The 24,376-nt window shown below is 39.1% G+C and overlaps 1 protein-coding gene across 15 annotated transcripts in view; it reads left to right on the top strand.

The window, feature by feature from the left end:
- Positions 1–24,376, top strand: part of LOC145516574 (uncharacterized) — a 291,214-nt gene that overhangs the window by 173,540 nt on the left and 93,298 nt on the right. Inside the window, exon 6 of one of the 15 annotated variants that reach the window (XR_014061501.1) lies at positions 3,230–3,388. The exons of the other annotated variants lie outside the window; for them this stretch is intronic. The gene's annotated coding sequence lies outside the window, so the exon portion shown is untranslated. The remainder of the gene's footprint in view (positions 1–3,229; positions 3,389–24,376) is intronic. 15 annotated transcript variants of the gene reach the window in all.

Below are 24,376 nucleotides of genomic sequence, written 5' to 3'. Positions count from 1 at the left end.
GTCCAAATCCTGACTCTGCTACTTACAAGTTGGGTTATTTTGAGGATACTGGTGTTTCTGAGCCTCAGTCACCTCATCTGTAAGACAGACATGATATTACTTCATAGTGTTGTTGTGAGGATGAGATAAAATTAATAATGCAAAAGGTCTAGCTCAGAGTCTGGCTTTCATAGGGTACTTAATAAATGTTCCCTTTCTGTTTTGTTTTTTTCTAACTAAACTGATGGCTACAAGCTATTTTACCATAACAAGAAGAGACTTTGTCTTAAAAGTTATTAAACTATCACACTAAAGCACCCATTACAGTGATGGTAGTAGACAATATTTATTGAAGGCATACTATTTTCTAGAAATTTTGCTGAATTTATTACATATATTCTCATTTAATTATTCACCTCTCCACGAGGTATGTCATGTCATTATGCTTGCTTTACAGTTGAGGAAATTGAGCCTTGAGTAATATCTTGCTCAAGGTAGTGACAGATCCAAACTCTAACTTCAGTGATCAGGTCTTAATCACTATCAGTATTGTTTATGCCTTCTGATCTTTCCATGTGTTAGGAGCAATAGCAGAAGCAAAAATGTGTGAGTTATTATGCCTGGTTTTGGGAGGCTCATAAATGCATGTGTACCCGTTGCATAGTTTCATAAAAACGCAATTAGGTCCACATGCCTAGTACTCAAAGTAAGGGTTCTTATTGTCAGATAGAATGAAATATGAGACTTAGAAGATACCTTCTTCTCTAGGGATTAGATCCTTGAACTAGAATTTTTCATCCTTATCCTTCTATTTCTTAGATGGCCTAGTAAAAGTGAGTGAATTCTAAAGCACTTAGATTATTGGGTTTTCTCAGAATGTGGGTGGGTTAAAAATGTACCTGGAGTTTGTTCAAATCAGGTATGGTAGGACACACAGACACAAATGATTGTCACAAAGAGAGAATTTTGTACTCTCAGATCTGTGGAAACATGAGACACAGAACAGCAGGCCATGCAGGGCCACACAGGAAGCAGGATGAATCAGGAGGCAGAGAGGGTAGGGCCCAGCATGGCCAGAGCCTTTACTGTTTTTTCTCTGGGGGGGTGTGGTGGGAGGTGGGGAGGAATGAATGAGGCAGGGAAGGTGCATTGAATAATTTGGATAATTTAGGTAGATTCTGGGCTGTAAGAGTGGTCAGTCCCTAGATTTCTGATATCTGGCCCTGGCATGATTTAAGGCAGGGGGAAATATTGGATTGGTGTGTGAGAATTTGATAAAGGAGATGCTTAGGGGTGTAGACTCTGAACTGGTTGGCTAGTTTATTAAAGGCTTGCATCCGGGAAAGTCATTTGCTGTCTTTAGGAGATAGCTAGCACTAGAAGGGGCAATCTCTCCAGGATCAATGCCACAAATACCAGAGCATCAAGGTTGTAGAAAATAAGAAAATTTGGTGAGTACCATGGGCATCCATGCTTGTATGTGTGCGAATGCTGCAAAGAAATGAGTGATGCCCTTCTTGGGAGTGGGAAGGAATGGAATGAAAATTGGAGGGGAAATTGGACGGGTAATGAGAACTCCATCAGAAAGAATAAGCTTATTCTAGACTGTTTATCAAATTTTTTTTTATTTGAAAAATGGGATATTATCTGTGTTGTCAAGGAAATTCCTATAAGTATCCAGAGACTTAATTTTGTATTCTAAAGGAACTACAGAAAAGCAGTACATTGTTGTAGTTCATTATTTAGCAAGTCAACTTTAAATTGCTCTAGAAATGTGTTTTGTAATTGGACAGTTTTTTTTTTTTTGGTGCATGTAGCATACACAAGCAGCAAGTGAAAAAGTACAGAATCTGAAGAACTGTATCATTCGGATTTCTCCAGACTAAACAAAAAGTTCCAAGTATCGTCAGATAAAAAGATTTTTCTGACCCTCCCTGTCTCTCACCCCACCTTCCTATCAGAGGGCTGAATTTGCAATACAGAGCAGGAGTGCTGGACCAAGGGCCTTGAACTGTTTCTATTCGTGGTATGTCTCTTGGCTTTGCGCAGAGTGCAAGAACTCAACCATATCATGGAACAGGTTTGTTGGAATTCAGACAGTGAGTGTTTCCTCTAGATTACAATTGATTCTTTCCATAAAAAATATTTTTCTAGGCAAGCAGTTTCATAATTTATTAGCTTCAAGGACCTACAAAGTCAAATGTAGAGAATCTTTTATTGGGAGAAAATAAGCAGGCATGTTTAAAAGATTCAGACCACGGTCATTTGGGGAACTATCATTTGGCATCATTGTGGGGACCCCACCACTGGTGCAGTATGAATAGCATGGGAACCAGAGCCCCTCTGCCCACTCCTTTTTCCACCTCACAGTCTTATCTCCTGGAAGCCAGTGCACCAGTATGAACAGGTTATTATAAACACACATTATGTGGCTGCTACTAAGTCTTTTGTGCCGTGTATTGGGCCGAGTTCCTAAGATCTATTTTACTGCTTTGTCTTTAAACAGCCCAAGGAACCAATAAAGAAGCCTTAGCAGCCTTGCTGAAGTTACACTATTTTCTCTTATAGGTCTAGAAACACTGCAGTACTTTCTGAGTGGGAGCCGGGCTCCTCATCTTTGTTCTGGAGGCTTGTTCCTTGGAGCTGGCCTTGAGTTTTGCAGCAGTATGTTCTGCAGGACAGAATTCAGATGTTCTGTATCCAGCCTTTTGTTCTGTCTCTTCTGGTTCCGAATTTAATTTAGGCACCCACATTCTAAGTTTATCATGGGCAAAGTGAACATGGACTCTGTGGAAATATTACCTCTTTGCTTTCCTCCTTCCTGTCTTTCTAGTTCCCATTCTGTCTCTGCCATTTTCTCCTCCTCTTTCTTCTACTCTTTCTTCTGTGGATTTCAATTGAGCACCTGCTGGGTACTAAGAAAGGCACAGAGATAAACAGGACAAAGTCTTTATATTGAGATACTCAATATAAAGGAGAACTTTATAACAAATAATCATAACATAGTATGCATTAAAAATACAAGTACCACATTGTGCATGCCCCTGTTCCTTGTCCACTACATTCTGGCAGTCACCATGTCCTGCCAGACTTTAACGATTCCTCAGATCTCTGTTTTGGACTTTTCTTCTTCTTCCTCTATGTGCTTTTCCTTAAGGATATAATTCAGTCTATTACTTCAGTCCATATTATATGCTAAGATCTCCTGAACTTGCTTCTCTAGCCCAGACTGGTCCCTTTTCTGCTCCAGGTCCATAGAGTTAGCACCCAGCTCAGTGACCAAGACACAGGGAAGAAGCATCACTATGACCAAGGGGATGCCGGAAGTTGCAGGGGGATGCCTGAGACTGTTGGCTCACAAGTGCAATCATCAGTGAGTAAACATGTTTGGACTCCAGGACCCTGGAAGGTATTTGTCAAGAATGCTTTCTTCTTTACCTTGGCCTTTATAGGTGAACTTTGGTGCCCTTAAGAAGAGTAGGTTTCTTTTCTTTTTTTTTCTGGTATTGGCAGTATTTGGCCACAGCTAGTGGTTGGACTTCCCTGTAGCTCAGATAATAAAGAATCTGCCTGCAATGCAGAAGACCTGGGTTTAATCCCTGGGTTGGGAAAATCCTGTGGAGAAGGAAATGGTGACCCACTCCAGTATTCTTGCCTGGAGAATCCTGTGGACAGAGGAGCCTGGTGGGCTACAGCCCATGGGGTCGCAAAGAGTTGGACACAACTGAGCAGCTGACACTATACTCCACAGTGGTTGAAAGGGCTTCCCAGGTGGCTCTAGTGGTAAAGAACCTGCCTGCCAATGCAGGAGACATAAAAGAATGGGTTCGATCCCTGTGTCGGGAAGATCCCCCAGAGAAAGGTGTGACAACCCACTCCAGTATTGCCTGGAGAATCCCATGGACGAGGAGCCTGGCAGGCTACAGTTCATAGGATTTCAAAGAGTTGGACATGACTAAGACAACTTAGCATGCGTGCACGCATGCAGTGTATGGAAGTTTTCAGTGGCCCCATTCTACAGTTCAGAGGGCAAGGCTGATAACACCTCCTGTTCTGTTTTACTGAGGCCACCTTGCCTGGAAAGACAAACAGCCCCTGACTCCCTCTGTTCTGTGGGACATGACTTTTCTCTGCTAGGAAAGGCACTGCTTCTCACATGATACGCTAAGAATCCTTAATGCCAAAGGCACTTATATGTCTGGCATCAGTAACTGGAGATCTGACTTGTAGACAAAATGCTGTAACTTGATTTTCTCTCCTAGTATTCAGTTTCTACAAGATAAATACAAAATTTTCTGAATGTTATTTCTCAACCATCAGGGCCGTCTCAACTTCATTCTAACCTTTTTAAGGTAATATATAAAACTTGTTTTAAAATAATTAATCTTATTGATGGGACCATAAGTGGTTATACTTTCTTCTTTATACTTGTTTGAGTTTTCTGATCTCAATTAATTTATGTTAACTTATCAATAGGAAAAATTTACAAATTATATTTTAAAAAATAAAAAGGACTTATTCAAAAAGTGATGATATATGGTATAATTGTGTGAGTATACTCAACTAAAAGAATTATGATGAGATAATAATGATAATAATGAGATTGAAAATTATGTGGATTTCTGTTTCTTTTTCTTTTTTTTTTTTGCTGCACAGTGCTGCTTCTAGGATCTTAGTTCCCTGACCAGAGATTGAACCCTAGACCACCATGGAATTCCCTTTCTTTTTGAAAGATATTTCACAAAAAAGTCTTATTATAAAAAAATGACTATTGTCTCCATTAAAGCATTGCATGGGAGGCTTATCACACATTCCTGTAATGCCACCATTGCTTACCACACTTAAAAAAAAAAAATACACTTTTGAATTACAGGTAATTTTTTAATCATGCTTTTTAAGGGTGGTTTTGGTTTTAATTATAAGTTGGGCCAACATCTTTCTTAACTGAAGAAAGTTGTAATTATAAAATAATGGATTTTATTTTATCTATCACTGTGTTACAGGCCGCTGATAAAGTAGCTCTAGAGATAGTTTCAAAGAGGAGTTTTTGTTGGAATAAGTATCTTCCTAGTTACTATTTTAAAGGAATTAATGTTTATTTAAAATTTATATGTATTTAATATAATTTTTCTCTCTTTCTTTTTAACAAACTAGGTTATTCTACATACATTCTTTTAATGGTTTGTACTGTAAGCTGATGGAAATGTGTATGTGTTTTCTCCTAAAAGTCTTAAACAGAAAAAATATATAGTTGTAAAAATGACCAAAATACATATTTTTAAAGTTTGATATTTCTTGGTGAAAGGTTATAAATGTTTGAGGTGAGAGAAGATATCATCATCTTTAGAAGCTGACGATAATGAGACAGTGAACAAGGAACAATACAGTGGGATTCACCCAAATTTTATACATAACACTGCTTCTCTGCATTGAAGCCTAAAATTCCTGAAAAAAGAAACTTGGTTGTTGGCTCCTTTGGATATTGTATGTACAGTCCTTGGTGAACACCAATGACAGGCTGATTGTGCCTTTGGCAACAAAAGGAAAGGAAAGTGAAGTCGCTCAGTCGAGTCCGACTGCAGCCCCATGGACTGTAGCATACAAGGCTCCTCTGTCCATGGGATTTTCCAGGCATGGTACGGGAGCAGGTTGCCATTTCCTTCTCCTGAGGATCTTCCCAAACCAGGGACTGAACTTGGGTCTCCCACATTGCAGGCAGACGCTTTACCATCTGAGCCACCAGGGAAGCCTTGGCAACAAAGCATGGATCTAATTCTGTTTCATTGAATAGGAAACTTGGAAGGTATTTAGAATTTCCTTGAAGACAGTGGTACCAGAAACCCTCAGCTGGCACAGACTCTGGGAATTTACCAAGCCCCCTCCCCACCCCATGTTCCCATGTGCTTGGAAAACCTGTCATACTAACCTTCCTCCCTGTATCTACAACACTGGCTCTGACCCACCCTCAACTGGACAACCACCCTAGATGCCATCAGTTCTTTTGTACTCTGAAGGGAAGAAATGATTCCTGTTGAATTGTCTCAACACCTCAGAAGGTGGTTTGACAACCTTTCGTTTGTCAAGATGAACCCCCCTCTTCCAGTGCTCCACCACATCTTCTGTCAGACAGGCTCATTACAAAAAGGACAGGAGATTAAATGGGGGCAAGGCACGCCCATCTCCACACTCACTCACCTGTCTGTCGGTGAGATGCCTTCCCCTGAATTTCTAGTTCAACCAGACACTTGTGTGTATGACTGAGAGTTGACTCTCCTTCTATGTTTCACTCAGAAGCCCAGGCTACTAGTCTGTCATGGGGCAGGTGCACTCTAGGGATAAACTGGTTGTTTTCCCATCTGTGGCTCCACAAATACAATTCTGCTCTTTGGAGGATATAGTGAATGCTCCACAAATAACAGATGAATAAGTGATATTTTGAGGGATAGGTGGGAGGATATGCTTATCTAAACAGGACATGGTAGAATGTTGAAGTTTTTTGGAGGGTTCTATGAAAGTAGGGCTTCCTTGGTGGCTCAGTTGGTAAAGAATCCACCTACAATGCAGGAGACCATGTGCAATGTAAGAAATCTAGGTTTGATCCCTGGTTCAGGAAGATTCCTTGGAGAAGGAAATGGCAACCCACTCTATTTTCTTACCTGGGAAATCCCATGAACAGAGGAGCCTGGTGGGCTATAGTCCATGGGGTCTCAAAGAGTCAGTCTGACTTAGCAACTAAACCACTACCATGGAATTAGAGTGGGAGATTCTGACTAACTAGAAAAGTTATTTTCGATTTTGAAAAGCATTTTCAATATTTTTTTGATTTTCAGCCCATATTGAGATATAATTTCTATATTATAAACAGCAGGCACTTACAATGTACATCTCAAAGACTTTTTACATACTTTTATACCCATGTGGCCATCACTGGTGGTGAAGGTGGTGGTTTAGTCACCAAGTCATGTCTGACTCTTGGGACCCCATGGACTGTAGCCTGCCAAGCTCCTCTGTCCACGGGATTCTCCAGGCAAGAATACTGGAGTGGGTTGCCATTTCCTTCTCCAGAGGATCTTCCAGACCCAGGAATCGAACCTGGGTCTCCTGTACTGCAGGCAGATTCTTTACCAACTGAGCCATTACTGGATTAAGATATAAAACATTTTTAGCACCCCAGAAAGTTCCTACCCAACCTCCCCAGCCTATGGTAACATTTATTCTTATTTTCATCTCCATGGGCTTGTTTTGCCTATTCTTGAAAGCCATAGAATTCTGAAGTTGTACTGATTCTAAAATATTGACTATGTTGCCTGCATTGTAAAATATATCTTTGTAGCTCATTTGTCTTATACAGAGTGGTTTGTATCTATTAATTTGTAATAGTAGTAGTAATTTGTATCTACCCTTGTTTTGCCTCTCTTTCCTTCCCTCTCTGCATTTGATAACTGCTAGTTCTCTATATTGGTGAGTCTGTTTCTATTTTATTATATTAATTTGTTTGTTTTATTTGTAGATTCTGCATATAAATGATAACATACTGTATTTGTCTTTCTCTGTCTGACTTATTTCACTAAACATAGTATCTTCCAGGCCCACCCATGTTGTTGCAAATAGTAAAATTCCATTCTGTTTCATGGTCAAGTAGTATGCCATTGTGTGTGTGTGTGTTTGTATATGTATATTAATATATATATATATATTCCTTGGTGGCTCAGATGGTAAAGAATCTGTCTGCAATGCAGGAGACCCAGGTTTGATCCCTGGGTTGGTTACCCACTCTAGTATTCTTGCCTAGAGAGTTCCATGGACAGAGGAGCCTGGCGGGCTACAGTCCATGAGATCACAAAGAGTCAGACACAACTGAGCAACTAACACTTATTTACTTACACACACACATATATATGTCACCTCTTCTTTATCTGCTCACCTGTTGATGGGCATTTAGGTTGCTTCAGTATCTTGGCTATTGTAAATAATACTGCTTTGAACATTGGGGTGCATATAATCTTTTCAAATTAGTGTTTTTGTTTTCTTCAAATATATACCCCGGAGTGGAATTGTTGGATCATATGGTAGTTCTACTTTTAGTTTTTTTGAGAAACCTCCATACTGTTTTTCACACTGCACCAATTTACATTCCCATCAACAGTGTATAAGGGTTCCCTTTTCTGCACATTCTCAGTCTCTACATTCTCGTTAATATTTATTATTTGTGATCATTTTTATGATGGTCATTCTGACAGATGTGAGGTGATATCTCATTGTAGGACTGATTTGTATTTTTCTGATGCTCAACATCATGAATCATCTTTTCATGTACCTGATCTTCTGCCCATTAAAAAAAAATTTTATATCCAATTGTATAAAGCTATTAATGTATTTTGGACATTAACTCTTTATCAGTCATATCATTTGCAAACATTTTCTCCAATTCAACAGGGCATCTTTCTGTTTTGTCAATGGTTTCTTTTGCTGTGCAAAACTTTTAAATTTGATTAGATCCCATTTGTTTATTTTTGCTTTTGTTTCCTTTGCTTTAGGAGAGAGATTAAAAAAATATTATTACAATATATGTCAAGTATTCTGCCTATGTTTTCCTCTAAGAGTTTTATGGTTTCAAGAGCCTGGTGGGCTATAGTCCATGGGGTTGCAAACAGTCAGATATGACATTTAAGTCTTTATTTTGAATTTATTTTTTATATGGTGTTAGAAAATGTTCTAATTTTATTCTATTATATGTAGCTGTCTACTTTTTCTAGCACCACTTACTGAAGAGACTGTCTTTTCCCCATTATATACTGTTGCCTCCTTTGGGATAAGTTAACTGACCATAAGTGCATGGGTTTTTTCTGTTCCATTGATATGTATGTCTGTTTTGTGCCAGTAACCATACCTATTTTGGTTACTGTAGCTTAGTAGTAGAGTCTGAAGCATGGAGCATGATCCCTCCAGCTCTGTTCTTTTCTCTCAAGATTACTTTGACTATTTAGGGTCTTTTATGTTTCCATACAAATTTTAAAAGAATTATTTGTTCTTATTCTGTGAAAAATGTCAATTATATTTTGATAGGATTGCATTGAATCTGTAGATTTCGTTGGGTAGTATGGTCATTTAAACAATATTAATTCTTCCAGTCCATGAACATGGGAAAATTTCCCAAGTGTTTGTGTCATCTTCAGTGTCTTCCATCAGTGTCTTATAGTTTTCTGGGTACAGTTTTTTAAGTTACTTCCTTAGATTTATTCCTAGATATTTTATTCTTTTTCATGCCATGGTAAATAGGATTACTTTCTTAACTTCTCTTTATGATAGCTCATCATTAGTGTATAGAAATGCCAACATATTTATGTATATTAGTTTTGTATTCTGTGACTTTACCTAATTCCTTGATGAACTCTAGTAGTTCTTTGGTGATGTCTTGAGGATATTATATATAGTATCATGTCACTTCCAGACAGTGACAGTTTTACTTTTTTCTTTCCAATTTGGAAAGCTGTAGGCTTATCATATATGGCCTTTATTATGTTGAGATATGTTCCCTCTATACCCACTTTCTGGAGAGTTTTTATCATAAATGGATGTCAAATTTTGTTAAAAGTTTTTTCTGCTTCTGTGGGATGATCATAAGATTTTTATTCCTCAGTTTGTTAATGTGATGTATGACATTGATTAATTTGTGAATATTTAACCATCCTTGCATCACTGGAATAAATCCCACTTGATTATGGTATATGATTCTTTTAATGTATTGTTGAATTTGGTTTGCTAATATTTTGTTGAGAATTTTTATATCTTTGTTCATCAGTAGTATTATTGGTCTGTAATTTTCTTTTTCATAATATCTTTGGTTTTTATGTCAGGGTGCTGCTGGTCTTACAGAAAGAGTTTGGAAGCATTCTTACCTCTGCGATTTTTGGAAATAGTTTGAGAAGCATAGGTGTTAACTCTTCTCTGAATGTTTGATAGAATTCACTTGTGAAACCAACTGGCCCTGGAATTTTGTTTATTGAGAGCTTTTAAATTACTGATTCAGCTTCATTACTGGTAATTGCTCTGTTCATATTTTCTATTTCTTTCTGGTTCAGTCTTGGGAGATGGTACGGTTCTAAGAATGTGTCCATTTCTTCTAGGTTGCCCATTTTATTGGCATATAGTTGTTCATAGTATTCTTGTATGATCTTTTGTATTTCTGTGGTGTTAGTTGTAACTTCCCCCTTTTTATTTCTGAATTTATTGATTTGGGCCTTCTCTTTTTCTTAATGAGACTGGCTAAAGGTTTATCAATGTTTTTGAAAATCTTTTTACAGAACCAGCTTTTAGTTTCATTGATCCTTTCGATAATTTTTAAGTCTCTACTTAATTTATTTATGCTTTAATCTTTATGATTTCTTTTCTTCTATTAATTTTGGTTTTTCTCCATTCTTTCTTTTCTTTTTTCTTTGGGTGTAAATTTAAGTTGTTTGTTTGAGATTTTCCTTATTTCCTGAAGTAGGCTTATATTGTTATGAACTTTCCTCTTAGAACTGCTTTTGCTTCATCCTGTAGATTTTGAGTCATTGTGTTTTCATTTTCATGTCTCCAGATTAAAACAAAAATTCTTCAGTGATCCATTGGATTTTAATAGAAAATTGTTTAACCTCCATGTGTTTTTGCACTTTTTTTCCTTTTGATTTCTAACTTCATAGCATTGTGGCCAGAAAAAAATGCTTGATTTTGTTTCAATTTTCTTAAATTTGCTGAGACTTGTTTTCTGCCTACAATATGATCTATCCGGGAGAATATTCCATGTACGCTTCAAAAGAATGTGTATTCTGCTGCTTTTGGATGTAGTGTGCTTTACATATGTATTAAGTATATTTGGTCTAATGTGTCATTCTAAGATCAGGGTTTCCTAACTGATTTTCTGTCTGGATGGTCTGTCTATGGATGTAAGTGAGGTGTTTATGTCCCCTACTATTATTGTCTTAATTTCTCCCTTTATGTCTGTTAATATTTGCTGTATGTATTTGTGTTCTTATGTTTGGGGTGTGTGTGTGTGTGTGTGTGTGTGTGTGTGTGTAGCACAATACAAGTGCTACATCTTCTTCTTGAATTGATCCCTTTATTGGCATGTAATGTTCTTTGCCTGTTGTTATAGTCTTTGTCTTAAAGTCTGTTTTGTCTTCTCTAAGTATTGCTACCCTGCCTTTTGAATTCCATTCACAAGGAAAAACTTTTTCCATCCCCTCACTTTTAGTCTGCGTGTGTGTCTTTAGATCTGAAGTGCGTCTCTTATAGACAGCACTATATGGGTCCTAAAGGAAATCAGTCCTGAATATTCATTGGAAAGACTGATGCTGAAGCTGAAACTCCAATACTTTGACCATCTGATGTGAAGAACTGACTCATTTGAAAAGACCCTGGTGCTGGGAAAGATTGAAGGCAGGAGGAGAAGGGGACGACAGAGGATGAGATGGTTGGATGGCATCACCGACTCAATGGACATGAGTTTAAGTAAACTCTCGGAGTTGGCGATGGACAGGGAGTCCTGGCGTGCTGCAGTCCATGGGGTTGCAAAAAGTCAGACATGACTGAGGGATTGAACTGAACTGAACTGAACTGAACTGATATGTGTCTTATTTTTGTTTCCATTCAGTCATTCTGTTTCTTTTGATTGGAGAATTTAGTTTAATTAAGAAATTATTAATAGGTATAAACTTATTGAATTTTGTAAATAGTTTTTAGGTTTATTTATCATTCTTTTTTGTTTCTTTCTTCCTCTTTTGTTCTCTTCCATTGTGATTTAATAGCTGTCTTTAGTGTTATGCTTGAATTTCTTTCTCTTTTTTTAGTGTATCTCTTAAAGATTTTTGGCTTTTGGTTACCATGACATTTTTAAACTAGTAATGCTCATTTGTAAAACTTTTGATCTATCTAATCTGAATGAAAGCCATGCCAGGTAGAGTATTTTTGTTTGTAGTTTTTTTTACCTTTTTTTTTTTTTTAAATCACTTTAAAGGTATCATGACACTCCCTTCTGGCCTTCAGAGTTTCTGTGGTAAAGTCAGTTGATAACCTTTGAATATTAATTTAATAATGAAATACAATTTGCGTAGTGATAAAGAACATTACACAATTTAAAAAAACTGGCTGCTTTATTCAGAAGATGGAATTCTTTTTAGGGAGAGAATTGCTTTTTTTTAAAAAAATGTTGTGGATTTTTTTCTGGAAAGAGAATCAAATATAATCTTTCCAAACATAATCTGGAAAGAGACTCAAAAGACTCAAAGAGAACTAAATTGCTCTTTGAATCAAATAACAGAAAATCATTCTGGTGCTTTGAGGACTGAAGAAAATGGGAGTACGCCCAACCTGGGGCATATTATGAAGATAAAAAAAGCCCTAGAACCATTAGGAACCAGAAGACAGTAAGAGGCAGACTGTGATTTAAGTGGATCCTGAATGTGGGGCCAGCATTTTTTGCACTAAGAAGAAAATGATCCCAATTGCTGAGGTAGTATCTAATATCTTTAAATTGGTTATAGAATATCTTAGAGGGTGGAGACTTGGGTTATATATGGAAAACAAACAAATAAAATTCCCATTGTTTTTGTAACAAAGACACCAAAGAGGACCTCTGTAGCACCCACCTTTCCTTCATGGTGGGAACTCTCTTTGAACTACCACATCATCATATAAACATAGATAATAGTTCTATGTTTGATCCATTTACTCAGGTTGGACACTTTGCAATTCGTCTGGGTTTACAGAAGTTTACAGAAGTCACACAATATCGATCTCAGAAGTTAGTATTTTCTTGGAAAAGCTTATACAGTGGTGTGGCAGGCATTTTCTGAGACGGCCCTCATTGATCTCTGTCTCCTTCTTATTTACTCCCCTGAACAATCACTTCCCCTTGTGTGTAGGCTGAACCCAGAGACTTATTTCTAAGGAACCGAATGTGGCAAAAGGGAAAGGCAGTCACATCCAAGACTGAGTAATCAAAACCTGTGACAGTCCCTCATGCTGTCACTCTGTCTTCTCTCTGACCTGCTCACTCTGATGAAGCAAGCTGCCACATCCTGACAACCGAAGACCCACCTCACTGAGAAACGAAAGCCTTCAGCTCAGTAGCCCATGAGGAACTGAATCCTGCCAATTCTGTAAAAGTGGGTCCTTCCCCCATTTACCTGTGAGATGACTGTAGATGACTGACACCTTGACTGCAGTCTGTGAGAGACCCAGAGCCAGAGGACTCAGCGAAGCCTCTCCCATATTCCTGACCTACAGAAACTAGAATAATTGCACAACAACAAATATTTAAGACAAATGATAATTTTAATGACTAGCATTCCTGAATGTTAACTACATGTCAGGCACCAAGTATTTTGGTTGTAATTTCTCTTTTTAGTTTCATAATGATCCTGTGAAGAAGAGATTCATGTGCTCATTTTATAGATGAGGAAACGAAGGCTTAGAGTAATTTGCCAAAGTTACAAAGCTAGTAAGTCAGAATTTAAATCTGTGTAGTCTTATTCTAGATCCTGAATGCTTAAATACTATGCTCTGTTTGCTATATGAGCTAATCCCTTTCATCCTGAGTACATTTTCCTCTGACCTGACTGCTTTTTCAAGTGGAACTACACTGCTGTTTTTGAGTAACTCCAAACCTGAGCCTGCGGTCACCTTGGAGATAGGCAGGCAGAAGGCAGAGAAGGGACCAGCAGCCTTGTGTGAAGAGCATATTCCATATAGTTGCGTTCTTTGATTTGGAGCTGTGATTTGTCTTAGCAGTAGAAAAGTAGGAAAGCGAACAAAAATTCCTAGAGAAGGATTGGGGAAGGAGGAGGATTTGTTACTTTAGCTTTTATATCAGCACATCAGATTGTGAGGATGAAAACAAATTAAGTTCTATCTGAGAGTATATTGGGCTTCCCTGATAGCTCGATTGGTAAAGAATCCACCTGCAATGCAGGAGACCCCGGTTTGATTCCTGGGTTGGGGAGATCTGCTGGAGAAGGGATAGGCTGCCCACTCCAGTATTCTTGGGCTTCCCTTGTGGCTCAGCTGGTAAAGAATCTGCCTGCAATGTGGGAGATCTGGGTTTGATCCCTGGGTTGGGAAGATCCCCTGGAGAAGGGAAAGGCTACCCACTCCAGTATTCTGGCCTGGAGAATTCCATGAACTGTATAGTCCATGGGGTCGCAAAGAGTCAGATATGACTAAGTGACTTTCACTTCACTTTACTTCACTGAGAGCATATTCTATTGTCTCAAATATATCTCATTTGAAACCTACTAAGAAAAAGAAAGTTATACTTAAAATATTGTGATGTAAAATGAGTATTGTGAGAATAGATCTCCTGAATTGCAGGTGGGTTCTTTACCAGCTGAACTACCAGGGAAGCCCCAAAACAAGTATTGTGAGAATAGCTATATTACTTTAAAAAGATATTTTGGAAGTAGATTTTATCTCTTTTAATGAAAAAGTAGTTATTACCTGCTTGATACATAAAAACATGAATAGAGCAATTGAGAAAATTATAGAAAATAAATATCACTCATAATCCCACCCATAATCCCACCTGATTGATAGTTTCTACTGTTTTGTAATATGTTTCATCTATTAATTATGGACATCTTTTCATGTCAATGACTAGGTCAACATCACTGTTTTTGATATTCTGCCGTACATGTGTTCTGTTATTTATTAAAAACAATCCCCTGGATATTTAAGTTGCTTCCAATTTTCTGTAATAACTCCATGAGTGATAACTTTGTACAAACATTCTGTGTGTTTGTCTCATGATTTTGTTAGAATAGATTTCTTGATGTGAATGAGTTGGGTCAAAGAGTTTGCATATTTTAGATTTTCATAGGCCTTGCCAAGTTGCCTTCCAGAAAGGTTGTACCAAAATGAATTCCCACCAACAATTAATGAGTGTGCCCACTTCCTACACCCTAACCAGCAATGAGCATTAGCATTCTTTTAAACTTTTGCCCATCTGATAAGTGAAAAATAGCATCTTGTTTTAGTTTGCACTCCTTTAATTACTAGGCAAATTAGGCATTCTTTCTTATTGGTCATTTGTGTTTCTTCTTTTATGAATTATCTTTCTATGCCATTTGACCATTTTCTCCATTGTATTGTTAAAATTCTTTAATTAAAATTTTTTATAAATGTAGGAATTTACTACTTTCTCTTTTCCATGTGCTGCATTTTACCCTAGTATTTAATCTTTCAACTGTTTTAATTTCGTTGCTTGGTTTCTTGCTCTGTTAACATTTAGAATTTTTATGTCATCAACTCTATCCATCTTTATATTTATAGTTTCTGACCTTGTCATGCCTGGAAGGGTCTTTCCTTCTGGCCGTATTTTACACAGTCTGAATGACATAAGGAGCAAACATTTTGAGGTGGATTTGGAAAACAAAATGTGAAAGATAATAAATTATAAAACTACTCTTCACTCCTGTAGGTTTCATGTTTCCCCCAGGGACCTCTTCATTTGCCATAACTTTGATTAGTGACATTTAAAGAAAACACCTCAAGAACTGTCATATATGTTGACTAGAATACACATACCTGTGTAAAGTTCAATGTTTCTCCTGGCTACATTCTTCAGTAATAAAAATTAAGTAAAGTTGTACGTAAGTATAATGGTTTATCCCATTATAATTCTAATAACAAAAAAAATTACGAAATGACTTATTTTCATGTTATGTTCAGTACATCACAAAGTTATTTCACATACAGAATTTATTTAATGTTTATAGTAACACTGTAATCTGACTATTATTATCTCCCTTTTACAGATGAGGATACTGAATTTCTGAGTGGTAAATGACTTGGCCGGTTTCATACAATCAAATGATGACAGAGTCAGGACTCAAACTCATGTCTCTTAAATAAAAATTCAGTACTCCCACCAGTTATCAAAATAGTTATTATGATCTTTTCAGCTGCTGGTTGGAGTCAATGGCAAGTTCAGAATTTAGTTGCTTTTCTGAAATTTTAACAACTTTGATCTTACTCAAGCAGCTTCTTAGGTTTTAACCTCAATTTGGACATTGCAGTGGATCACATATGTTAGGCTATGATTGCTGTCCTCTTTCTGAGTGAAGACTGTCTATAATGCAGGTAGCTCCTTTATTTAACATACTTATTCAATGAAACCCTACATTCTTTGGTGTGTGACTGTCCATTGTGTTTCTGTAGTAGTAGAACAGGTTGGCAAGCACTTCCTTTATTGATAATGTAGAAAGACCTATCTTGGAAGATGAAAGTTGGCATATGATTTAACATGTGAAGCATCTGCCTTTATAAAGTTGAAAGTATTGGCAAGCACACAACTATTTGTTCTAAACACATGCATTCCCATATGGCAAATTCTGCCTGGCTTTCTCCTTCTCCACCAATGCCTGCCATCTCAATTCCCCTTCATCATTCATTCATTCATCTATTTGTTCATTGTACACCTGCTGAACATATCCTACATGCCAGTCACCTTGCTTATTGCAGGAGAAAAAAATGTGGATAACGTGGCTTCTCTGTTCTCAAGGAATGAGGCAAAGCACCCAAACTTAAATAATGTATGAGATCAGCCTTGCTGGTGTTAGGTGCTGCTAATATTACATCAGTGACCTAACACTGAACAACCCTAAACTTCCATTTGTCCACCAAAGTGGGAAGTCCAGCCTTCCCCAACATTTTCTTTCCCCTAAAATGCCCCAGGTATCTCCAGATTATTTGTTGTTTCAAAAGGGTTACATCGTATGGAATGCTCTCGTGTCTTTCTACAGAGAAGGCAATGGCAACCCACTCCAGTATTCTTGCCTGGAAAATCCTGTGGATGGAGGATCCTGGTAGGCTACAGTCCATGGGGTCATGAAGAGTTGGACACGACTGAGCGACTTCACTTCACTTCTGTTTTCTCTGTGCCTTGCTCATTGATAGAGCAACCCTCCGTGCAGTCCTGACCTCTGAAGAGCAGAAACTTTATTCCTTCCACTAATTTCACTCTAAACAGGGACAGAACTGGTACACAAACCCAGGTGCACATTTTCTTCCTGGGTCAACTCCCTGACTAACCTCAGTGGCCGGTGTCAGCTTGGTCCTATCTAGGGGAACTAGGTTAGACCTCTCTGTGCTTGAGAGTCTAGCCCAGTTTCCTCAGTCCCTAAGAAATCCCTGTCCCCTTGGGTTTGCTGCTTCTTATTCCAGGAGTTGCTTACTCCCTGATGAATGACATAGAAGCATGTACTCCCTTCAGAGTGACCTACCTTTTCTACCACTGGTGTGTGGTATCTTCCCCACTCCAACAAGCAAGAACAGCGTACATTGAAATTAGCCTATTACCCCCTAAGTCTAGATTATTTATTCTTACCCATGATCACCTCTTTATATTTCAGTGTGATCCATGTTAACAGAAACACAGTCTGTCCTTCACAGAAGAGATAGTGTTTAAGTTGACTCTTAAAGGATGAGTGGGTGTTTTCCCAACATCTCTTCATATCCCACCAGCAGCAGTGGGGACCTCCCAAAGAGAAGGGACAGAGGATAGGAGATTGTATTAAAGAATCCTCCTGGTCTTGCTGTCACCTCTGAGCCTTGACCTGTTGGAATTGCTGTAGCCATTATGTCTTTTCCTACATCTTATTGGCTGTCTATTCGCTAGCTTGAACTTTAGTTCTCAGTCCTACTCTGTGATTGAGTGGGGCCACTGAGAGTCACAAAGTTTAGCAATAAAGATCATATCTCATCTGTGTTCAAATGGTTTCCCATCCTCCTAGAATGAAATGCAAAGTTCTTACATGATAAGGCACTCGTCTTCCTCTCTGATACCACCTTTTATTATTTTCCCCTTGCTTCTATAGTCCAATCACACTGATTGGCATGCTGTTCCTCCTGCATGCCAAGCATGTTGCCACCTTCTAGCTTTTGCACTTTCTATTTCTACCACTGCTCTATCTCTGAACCAATTTTTCTCCTAGGTGTCCATGTGGCTTTCACATATCATTAAGTCTTGGCTCAAATGCCATTTGCTGAGATGGGCTTTCTTTGACCACCCTAACTATAATGACTTTCCATCTCTTTAGCTTGATTTATTCTTCTCTGTGTTGCTTATTGCTACCTGATATTAAATGATGCATCTGCTTACTTGTTTGTCTTTCATCTTTCTATTTTATTAGAATGTAGGCTCCATGAAGGGAATGGCTGCCTTTTGTATTACTGTATCCTCAGCACCTAAAATAGTGCCTGACACATACTAGGTATTTAGTGAATATATGCTGAGTGGATAAATGAATAAATGGCTGAAAGAATCTAACTCCAATCCCTTGAGAAAAAGAAAAGGGTACAGGGCAGAGAGACCATGGCCATAGGAAGAGAAAACCAAGAGAATATGCCTTGCAGTTCTGTCCCTTAGCTACAGGGGCAGAAATGATTATTTATTGGCTCCAGGAACTTAACTGGCCGTTAGTGCAAGGGACCCAGGGAACAGATCATTGCACGGACCTTTGGTTTTTACAAAGTAGCTTTCAGTGTGCTTTATATAGTCCAAAATGAAGCATCAGTTTTCACACTATGGTTTGTCAAAGGCATGAGACCTGAGCAGGAATATTGCCAGGTCCCACTGTATTCAAGCTAAGGTCCCCATGCAAAGAAAGGTTGGGAGTAAGGATTTAGATGTCCAAACCCTTTTTTTTTGAAAGGATGGCTTTTCTTTTGTTCAGACTTTCCATCAGGTTAGAACTTCCTGAGCCATGTAGAGTTTCTTGCTTAAGCCTGACTGCTCCTCGTTGGCACTGCAAAGCTCTTAGGAGTCTCCCTACTGCTCATTTGTAGGAAAGAACCTGGGGCCACTCTTCCAGTTCACTGCATACCAGCTACCCTCTCCGGACTTGGGTTTCCCTGTGAATGCTCTGTACAGCCGCAATAACTTTCTGTGGTTGAAAGTCCTGTTTATTGCTTACTTGCATTCACTGTGGACAATAAACAGAGTGGGGCCCTCAGGGCCAGTCATGCTCCATTAGCTGTGTGATTTGACATGAGGATGGGTGAGACTGGTTGGACAGCACGGACTTGGGTAACAGGAGATAACGCATCCCTTCCCCTCCCCTGAGATGTGATTTCAGTTGTTCCCACAGTTTGTTTTCATTGTACAGTAGACGCAAGAGCTCCAGCTAGTGTGAGAACTGAGGCTGGATAAGAAAAACACAGTGATGGCACTGTTCCTACGGGGCTCCCATGCTATTTTCTCAGCATTAAGAAAACCCGACAATGTCTAAACAACCGACCTTGTGGTGTGTTGGTAGGTTTGCACAATTCCCGAGGGTCATGTTAGCCTATGCATTTCAAGGGGAAGATCAAGAGGGCTTTGAAAAAAGCAAGACTTGAGTGCGTTTAAGACTTGAATTGCATATGCAGTCTCCCTGAGCCAGAGAACAGTTGCTGAACTGAGGCAGGCACAGTTAAGATATGCCGAGGTAACATTGACTGAAGTGTCTCAACTCTTAGCAGCATATAGAAGCTGTTGTTGTTGTTGTTTGGGGTTAGGATATGTTTGTCAGAAATATCCCTGGACTCTTTAGTGTGTTGCATCAGCCTGTTTGTTGCTTTGGAAAATATTAGCGAGAGTTGCTCGGTTGCCTGTCGGCAGAGAGCAATCATTCCTCATCAGCTGGGGTGGAGTTCCCTGGTGGCCCTTTTTTTTTTTTTGCCTCGTCCACACAGTATTCCCACATCTCCCTTCTCATGTTGTAATCTCTCTGGTAACGTTAAGCCTGTGGAGTTCTCTTAAGTTTTTGCTTATAAAGACAGTATTTAGAAATTGTTTATAAAGTTATTTTTAGTGGAAACTCATGCAATGAGCTCCAATTGTCACCTTTCCAAAATTCCAGGAAGCTCGAAGGGCATTCTGCTAAAATTACAGGGACCAAAGTCAGGGCAGCTCTTCTCTGGGGTGCTGGCACTACCCTTGGCACTGCCACTAAGCCTGTTGGCCACCTCCAAGACCGCTGAGTAAGGCTGCTCCACTCTGAGCCACCTATTGATTAATGAGCTGAATCAAGAAGTAGATATTGTATGAGGCAGAAACCCTGTCTATTTTGATCAGAGTTGACAACCCAGTGCTTAGCACAGTGGTTGCCATATAGTAGGTGCTTAATAAATATGTACTGAGCAAATGAGCAACTCTGTCTATGAACTGTCCATTTTTATTACTGATGGATTTGAGATCATTAATAGTTGTTTCTTTTGCTGTATGTGTTTGTTTCTCTTGGTTACAAGGATATGATCTTCTAATACTGTCTTCAGGGATAAACAACACAGTGGTTAAAGTACAAGCTCTGCTAATCTCTGGTGTTAGAAATCAGTTGGGGTGGAGTGATCAGTGACTGAATGGAGCCATAATAATGGTAACTTTCTGGAAATGATGTGGGTATGTTCGCTTTGTGAAAATTCCTCAAACATACACTTTGAGCACTCTTCTGTATGTGTGTGTGTTATTCTTCATTAAGAAGTTTGTTTTCTTTTTTGCAAAGATGGACTTTGGAGCTCATTATGTAAGTTCATACCCTGGCTCATCCATTCATTGTGTAGCTGGATAGCTTGTGACAAGTTACTTAACATTTCTGTGTCTCACTTTCTTCCTCTGCAAATCAAGAATAATAATATGTCTATATCACAGGATTGTTGTGAATCAAAGAGTTAATCCACAGTACTCAATAAACATCAATTGCTATTGGCTATTACTTTTCAGAAGGTGAGATATTTCAAACCTGGTACAATCAAAGACTTGGAAAATATCATTGGGGGGTCATTAGAGTACCCTCTCCCTCCAGAAAGGACCACTTCTAATTTCTCAAGATCTGTGTACTTCTTAATGGTTTCTTTCCATATATTTGCTTTTAATTACCCACCAAGTAAACAGACTCTAGAGACTGAATAAGGTTTATGATCCACTATAATAATACTTGCTTTCCATATTTTTACCTAGAGAAGCTCTATGAATTACAGAATTGTAGAACCAGAAAAGGTCTTTGATAATACTTTATCTAAAAGATCTTAGGAAGTACTTTAATTATCAATAAATAAAGTGAAAATTAAAACACAGGTCCTCAGTGCATTTTATGTACTTTAAGTGCTCAATAGTCGCATGTGGTTACCATACCTGACAGTGCAGATGCAGAACATTTCCATCAGAGCAGAATGTTCTGTTGGCTAACACTGCTAGATCAATTTTCTCGTTATATATGTGAAAGCATTGAAGTCTAGAGAGATACGATGAGTACACCAAAGTCACACAGCTTGTTAAGGACAGATTTAGACTACAGTTTACATTTCTTGCTCTCTATGCCAAGGTAGTTTCTATTGGGCCACAATGACACCTGCAGTCGCACAGCACTTCCCCTCTGGTGGTTAGTTTGTAGGAGGTATATATTATCTATCTGTTATTTCTGGGGACATAACTTTAGTGACTCCATGTCCCTGAGTTTAAAGATATAATGTGTCTCTATTTTACCAATTGAGAACTATTTCCATTCTAGAGTCTTTCCTCCTAAGAATCTGTGGGGTATACAGTCATTCACACATAAAGCACAGCAGGCCATAGTTAGTTAATAATCACCAGTATTTAGTTAGCATTTATTATGTGCCAGTCACTTCTTCTAAGTGCTTCACATTCATTTGAAGCATGTAAATGAAAGAGTATGTTGTATGCCCAAGGTTTGTATGCCAAAGAGTTGAACCTCAGGCAGTCTTCTCTCAAGCCCCTGCCCTTACCCACTGCACTTACTGAGCAGCTGCCCTGTGGAGAGCATTATATATAGCCTCGATGAAGGCTGAGCATGATGGAAATGTCCTGTGCTGTGTGCTGTGCTTAGTTGCTCAGTCGTGTCTGACTCTTTAACTCTTTGTGACGCCATGGAATGTAGCCCACCAGGCTCCTCTGTCCATGCGGATTCTTCAGGCAAGAATACTGGAGTGGTCTCCCACATTGCAGGCAGATTCTTTACCATCTGAGCCCCCAGGGAAGCCCAAGAACACTGGAGTGGGTAGCCTATCCCTTCTCCAGGGGATCTTCCCGACCCAGGAATTGAACTGGGGTCCCCCGTATTGCAGGTGGATTCTTTACCAGCTGAGCTACCAGGGAAGCCTGGAAATGTCCTAGCTTCCCAGAAATCAGTAGTCTAGCTATGGGCTGGGTGTGGGAAGAGAGAGTAGTGCATCCACGCACATGATTTATGTATACTTTTAATATTTATAGCCATACCAATACTTGTGGATTTGGCCTTCTGCATGTCTAAATTCACTCCCTTTCTTCTCTCTCTCTTTCTCTCTTTTTTTTTTTTTCTTTTGGTGAAATATCAAAACCCTCAAAGCAAACATCTTCAGTGAGAAATGCCCTTCAGTTGACAGTTGTTCCCAGAAAGTCCACCTTTACTTAGGTCTTCTTAAGGACTCTAATTTATCTGGATGTGCTCCTGAGAAGCTGTCTTGTTGACTTGCCAGGGCTGGAAGTGAATGATGGGAGGGGAGCGGAGAGATCACTTAATGTTTTGATTGTAGTTTAAGCTCCCCACAGGAGTTTCTTAGGAAGGTCCTTGAGTTAAGTATGTTTGTGACAAGAAGGGTCTTTGCACAGATTCGCTAAATGTGAATAGAGGATTTTTTTTTAAAGGAGTAGATAGATTTAGCAGTTGGATTCACAGTTTGGCAGCAATCATTTTCAATTTCTAAAAAAATATCCTTGCCCACACTTGCTAGTGAAACCACATTGGCACCCAGCAAGCAACAGCAGTGTTTAAACATGCTGTGACTGGCACCATTGAAACAACAACAGAGAAGGCTTTAGCCTCTCAAAGCCTCCTGACTGTGCTGTGTAGGGTCTCTTCCAAGATTTCAGATATTGAATGGATAATGTACCAGGTTGCAATTACCACTGTGAATTGGTCCAATCATATAATGCTATTATGAAGATACTAGTAGGATATGACTTTTACTATTCACATTCCATCTACTTTGAAATTTGAATTGAAATTGTTTGTGCTAGCATCTTCTGCATTTGGGGAAAAGCCTCAGCTGAGGTTAGTGATAATTCTCAGAATGTGTTCTGGGTCATGGGTGAGTGGGATGGAGCTTCTGAAGAAGCCTCTTCCCCATACCAGGAAATAGCACCAGGTTAAGCTGATTGTTCAACATACATTGTTCTTTCCTGTCTCTTCTTTTTTTAGGCTAGAAGGTAAATCTTACTGGTTGTTATAAAGAAACTGAGGATTGGAGTAGAGGTTGCTAAAGCAACTGACCTCCACTTGGCAAACCCACTAGCTTCCCTGACACTCACACTCGCTCTGTACAGGATGCTGTCTTCCACCTTCTACCAGCTAGAAGGCGGCTCTCTGGTGTGCTCAGAACTTCTGCTCCTACCAAGATTTAATGAACCAACCAGTTACCTGATCCTGACTGTGCTAAATATGAGAACCCCAACTGTTCTCTTGTAAATTCAGAATCCTTTATTTTATTTTATTTTCTTACTCTGTTTCATTTGCTATGTTAGGGAGAAACCTACTGGGCCTAGGAAGTGGCACTGACCTAGGAAAGTCCCAAGTTATCAGGAGAAGCAAGACAGACATGACCCAGCAAGTGTAGCTAAAGAAGAATCTGCCTAATTGTTAGGCTGAGCCAGGAAGATGGGGCTGGGTATCCATTCAAAAGGAGGACAGAGGCTCAGTAAGAGCATGGGTGGAAAGGAGGGTCGTTGTAAGAGTCCAGAGACACTGGGATGGAGTACCAAAACTGGTCAAGGCACATGATTCAGAACTGAGCTTGTAACAGGATTGTGTGGGTTGGGATGCCCTTTTCTGGGCATGTTCCACTTAGAAAAGGCTAAATTGTGTGAGCTAGCACATTGGCCTCAAGGACTCAGGTCAGGAGGACATTTAGGGTGTGCTTGTCGGGATGTCTCCAGTATGCATGTAGGTTGTCCTGAAGCAGCAGACTGATGGTTTGGTGTTGTGTCCACTGTTTAGGGGGTTTAGGGGGTTAGGCTACAGAAAGTTCCATGGTGGGGGTGTAGTGTTCAATCCTAGAGATTCTCAGAGGAGAAGGAATCTTCAGGAACATGGAGAACAGCAGTCATTGTTTCCAGGGAAGAAAGTAAGGGCAGGAAAAATGATGATGTTGAGATAAAGAAACCAAAGTGTGGTCCTTAACCTTTGTTAAGGTTTGGATTTCATAAGAAATGGAAAGCTAAGCAAATAACTGAGAAACTGTCCCAGAAAGAAAGTCTGCCCAAGGATCTTTAAAAGGCTTGAGTTAAAAGACCATGGATGAGTCCCCAGAGAGATGAGAAAGCTGGGAGTGCCTCTGGATGGAGCATCAAGCAGAAGCCAGAGGAATCCAGCCCAAGGATAATCTCTTT

The sequence above is a fragment of the Giraffa tippelskirchi genome, chromosome 8, assembly GCF_054371585.1.
Source record: "Giraffa tippelskirchi isolate mGirTip1 chromosome 8, T2T-mGirTip1v1.2.pri, whole genome shotgun sequence".
Taxonomy (NCBI): Eukaryota; Metazoa; Chordata; class Mammalia; order Artiodactyla; family Giraffidae; genus Giraffa; species Giraffa tippelskirchi.
Note: the sequence above shows the minus strand (reverse complement) of the source record. Positions and strands in the feature narration are given on the sequence as shown.